The sequence below is a fragment of the Macrobrachium nipponense genome, chromosome 16, assembly GCF_015104395.2.
Source record: "Macrobrachium nipponense isolate FS-2020 chromosome 16, ASM1510439v2, whole genome shotgun sequence".
In the NCBI taxonomy this organism is placed as follows: domain Eukaryota; kingdom Metazoa; phylum Arthropoda; class Malacostraca; order Decapoda; family Palaemonidae; genus Macrobrachium; species Macrobrachium nipponense.
This window is the reverse complement of record NC_087209.1, coordinates 9,879,727-9,885,676: the sequence shown is the minus strand read 5'-3', so window position 1 is coordinate 9,885,676 and position 5,950 is coordinate 9,879,727.

Below are 5,950 nucleotides of genomic sequence, written 5' to 3'. Positions count from 1 at the left end.
TACTTTACTTAGTAAGTTACTTTTAGTTTTGCAGTTACATTCAACAAATATGCAAATATTTTAAGAGGAAAATGACAGAAGATACAGAAATAAAACAAAATTCAAATTAAGATACTTAAAAACATCCTTTTTTTTCAGAACTCCTATTGTATTAAAAAAAAAAACATTCACTAGGAAGACACATTCCACTCCAAAAACATTTTAACAATTACTGCAAATGTTTTGAGAGACTAAAATACAGAAAATCCACCTACCCTCAATCCCTTCCTCCCCCCCCTCCCCCCCCCCTCCCCCCCCCGCCCCCCCCCCCCCCCCCCCCCCCCACCCCCCCCCCCCCCCCTGGCTTAAGCTTGGATGGCTGAATGCGTAATGAGACGGGACAAAATTAGATAATTATTATGTAAATTGAAGCGTAACCTGGAGCCGGCATAGCGAAATAGGTGTCCGGGATTAGATATGACGTGACTAAAACATTTTGGGAATGTGTGTGTGTAATATATATATATATATATATATATATATATATATATATATATATATATATATATATATATATATATATATATATATGTCTATCACATTACCGTGATTCATATACATATATCCAACTACAAATGTCCTTTAATATCTAATTCGCTCTACCTCGGAATTAATATATTTTCATATATGCTTAACCGAGGGGGAATTTATTAAGCGATAATAGAATTGGCGATCGACAGGCGCGAACCAGCGACCTCTCAATTCCAGGACAGGTAGAGCGAAATAGATATTAAAGGACATTTGTAGTTCGATATATATATATATATATATATATATATATATATATATATATATATATATATAGATAGATATATATATATATATATGTATATATATATATATATACATATATATATATATATATATCTATATATATATATATATATATATATATATATATTATATATAAATATATATATATACATACATATATATATGATTACAACTAGCCTCACCAATCTGGTGCTAGCAGACAAGGGTCATACAAGGCCCGGAAAGTCTCTCTCTTTTGTTTATAGATAAATGTTTTTTTTTTTTAACTTACCTTTATTTATTTATCTGTTATTGTCTTTCCTTTGCTTTTCACGTCATGGGAAATAACTAAGATAGATAATAGCTTATATATAGAAAATAATACGGTATATAATATATTATATGGGAAAATAATAAGATATATAATATCTTATATGGAAAATAATAAGACATATAATATCTTATATGGAAATTAATACGATAGATGATAGCTTATATAGACAATAATATGATAGATAATAACTTATATATAGAAAATAATACGATAGGTAATAGCTTAGATAGAAAATAATACGATAGATTATAGCTTTTGTAGAAAATAATACGATAGTTAATAGCTTATATAGAGAATATTACGATAGATAATAACTTATATATAGAAAATAATACGATAGATAATAGCTTAGATAGAAAATAATACGATAGTTAATAGCTTATATAGAAAATATTACGATAGATAATAGCTTATATAGAAAATAATACGATAGATAATAGCTTATATATAGAAAATAATACGATAGATAATAGCTTATATAGAGAATAATATGATAGATAATAGCTTTTGTAGAAAATAATCCGATAAATAATAGCTTATATAGAAAATAATAACGATAGATAATAACTTATATAGAAATTAATACGATAGATAATAACTTAAAGACAATAATACAATATATAATAACCTTTATAGAAAATAATACGATAGATAATAGCTTTCATAGAAAATAATACGATAGACAATAACTTATAGAGAAAATATTACGATAGATAATTAGCTTATATAGAAAATAATCGATAGATAATACCTTATATAGAAAATAATAACGATAGATAATAGCTTACATAGGAATTAATACGACAGATAATAGCTTATAGACAATAATACGATAGATAATAGCTTATATAGAAAATAATACGATAGATTTTAGCTTATATAAAAAATAATACGATAGGTAGTAGCTTATCTAGAAAATGATACGATAGATAATAACTTATATATAGAAATTAACACAGACATAAAATACTAATGATAAAGAAAAAAATGTTTACTGTCACATTCAAAATAAAACTCCTGAATCTTGGAAAAGTCACTTAAAGAAAAAATTCCAAAGTATTAGCCATTTTACACACAAATACATACACACACACATACACACATATACACACACACACACACACACACACACATCACGCCTTTACCTCTAGAGTAAGAGTTAAGAGCCGGGGATGAAATTGAAAAGGAAACTTAGATGATACGAAAAGAAAAAAAGAAAAGAAAAATAAAATGAAAAAAAAGACAAAAACGCAGCGATGTTCAGTTCGTTATAAAGATGATAAATGGCCTTTGCTTGGAGAGAGAGAGAGAGAGAGAGAGAGAGAGAGAGCGAGAGAGAGAGAGAGATGAAGAGAGAGAGAGGATGGTGGGGGAGGGGGGGGGGGATTTTTGAGGCTTAAAACACCCACAAATTCTTGGCGATGACGGATGAGGTCGTGAGAGGGTTGGTGGAGGGAAGTAAATTATGGAGGAGGAGGAGGAGGAGGAGGAGGAGGAGGAGGAGGAAAAGTTTTCCAGAGGAGGAAGAAGAAAGAAAGAGAGTGGAAGGAAAGGAAGTCTTTTTATTTTATTTTTTTATTTTCTTCATTTTTTTAGCCTTTTTTGCGGAAGTGAGATGAAATATCTCGCCTTTTATTGAATTTCGTACATATAACGAAGAGAGACAGAGAGAGAGAGAGAGAGAGAGAGAGAGAGAGAAGAGAGAGATGTGAAGGAAACTGGAGTTAACAGTTTCTTCACGCTTGGGGTGAAGCGAAGGCGAAATGTTTTCCCCATTAAATAAATACTTTTCATTTTGCAGTTAAAATGAAAGTGTTCGCATTTCGTCAGATGAGACGAAGCGAGAATATCTCTCTTTATGATGACAAACAGCTCGGCAGAGCCCAGACTGAAAGGTAACTAACTATAAATGGCCAAGAATTGTTCCTAACGAAGTTAAATTTGGCTTTATAAGACATAACAGCTACATTACTTTTCGACTTAAACTGAAGGTTTTAGCGTTTTGTTAGGAGCTATGAAGACCGAATATTTCTCATTAATATAACAGCAACGCGCCGCCTGATAAATTGACTTTAAGTGGTCAGGAATTGCTCTTAATGGAGTCTTATTTGGCTTGATAGGACAAATTTATTCCTTGGGATAAATCATCTTTATGGGAACAAATTTATAGTTTTTTCAGAATTTTTTTTCAAATAGACAATAATTTTGTGGATGAAATCTCTAATAAAAAGGAGTTTTAGAAATGACCAGATACAGTAAAGAAAAGGATATTTCACAAATAAAGCTTAAAAAAATTTATTTCTTGGGATAAATTATCTTTATGGTAATAAATTTATAGTTATTTCAGAATTTTGCTTTTTCAAATAGAGAATAATTTTGTGGAGGAAATCGCTAATAAAATGGAGTGTAAGCAATGACCAGATACAATAAAGAAAAGAGATATTTCACAAATAAAGCTTAAAAAAACTTATAAAAAAAGGAATTTTGAAAAAAATACAATAAGCAGAGACAGATTTATTTCAACAACCAACATATCCCTCACCCTACCCACCCCACTCCTCCTCAAGTCAAAATATCCGCAGATCTTCCAGACTACACTCACCAGTTGACCATAACCAATAAAGAAGTGAAGGCATATTTTACAAATAAAGCTTTAAAAAACTACTGAATAAGGAATTTTGAAAAAATAAAAAGAGACTGATATTTTCACAAACAACCTCTCCCCGCCCACCCGAGTCAAAATATCAGCAGATCTTCAAACTAACTCGCCAGTTGACCAGAAACAATAAAGAAGTGAAGGCATATTTTACCAATAAAGCTTAAAAATCCAGAAGAAAGCATCACTCATTGATGTTGCAATACCATGGGACACCAGAGTTGAAGAGAAAGAGAGGGAAAAAATAGATAAGCATCAAGATCTGAAAATAGAAATAAGAAGGATATAGGATATGCCAGTGAAAATTGTACCCATAATCATAGGAACACTAGGCACGATCCCAAGATCCCTGAAAAGGAATCTAGAAAAACTAGAGGCTGAAGTAGCTCCAGGACTCATGCAGAAGAGTGTGATCCTAGAAACGGCGCACACAGTAAGAAAAGTGATGGACTCCTAAGGAGGCAGGATGCAACCCGGAACCCCACACTATAAATACCACCCAGTCGAATTGTAGGACTGTGATAGAGCACAAACACACACACACACACACAAAAAAAAAAAAAATAAATAAATAAAATGTATCAGTCCTTCCTTAAATTACGTAAATACATTAATAATAATAATAATAATAATAATAATAATAATAATAATAATAATAATAATAATAATAATAATAATAATAATAAATATTTTTGCTATCTACTTTTAGAAGAATATATAACCCATCGAAATTATTTTCGAGTAGATAATATATGTATATATATATATATATATATATATATATATATATATATATATATATATATCTATATATATATATATATATATATATATATATTCTCACACACACACATATGTATATATATATATACATACACACACAGCATTATATATATATATATATATATATAAGATATATATATATATATATATATACATATATATATATATATATATATATATATATATATATAATATATATATATATATATATATATATATATATAATATATTATAATATAATATATATATATAATATATATATATATATAATATATTTAAATCTAAGTTATACTATATATATTATATCAAAATATGTTTCTTTACGAATGTAGTCATCTTCACGCTTCATTTATAGTTTTTTTTTTTTTTTTTTTTTTATTTTTTTTTTTTTTTTTATAAATGTAATAAGAAAACTGCACCCAAAATTCCTAATGCTTTTTCCAATCCACCCTTACTTACAAATACAAATTCTATAGCACATTAACGTATTTCCTCACCCAGACGCAGGTACAGCCTTTGATCCCCATTACTGGAAAACGCTATAAACAACTATACTCAAAAGAAGTCTTTGAAAGAACTGACTTCTTCTTCTTCCTACCCTCGTCCTTCATAGCAGCTTCCAAGTTCTTTAAAAAAAAAAAAAAAAAAAAAAAAAAAAAAAAAAAAGGACTTCCACTCCTAAGGAAGAATGCAGTAGTAATATATCTTAACTCTGATGAATTTATGGTCACCGAGAGAGAGAGAGAGAGAGAGAGAGAGAGAGAGAGAGAGAGTTGGGGGATAAATCAAAGTCAGGGTTCGTGTTTGACTTGGGGTCTTTGTGGGTCTTCAAGAGAGGAGCCGAGGATGAAAGTGCATTCTGGGAGTACGTGCTTATTACGGCATTTCTTCGTTAAGTTGGGGACTCTCTCTCTCTCTCTCTCTCCCTGGATAAATTCAAGACTAGATTTTGTGAATATTTTGAACGATACGGATTCTCTCTCTCTCTCTCTCTCTCTCTCTCTGTATATATATATATATATATATAGATATATATATAATATATCATATATTATATATATATATATACACAATACACACACATTTCTGAAAGGGGAGAATTTGATTTCAACTTATCTATCAGTTTTCACTAGTTCTCTCTCTCTCTCTCTCTCTCTCTCTCTCTCTCTCTCTCTCTCTCTCTCCAACATGAACAACAGAAGTAGCCAGGCCCAACCCCTACAACCCCTCACCCCCAAAAAAATGCATGCATGTATGCATGCGCATGCAAGCATTTCCTGGAGAGAGAGAGAGAGAGAGAGAGAGAGAGAGAGAGAGAGAGAGAGAGAGTAGAAAGAAAGAAAGGAAGGTCGAAAAAAAGAAAATAAAAGAAACTAAAAGAAAAC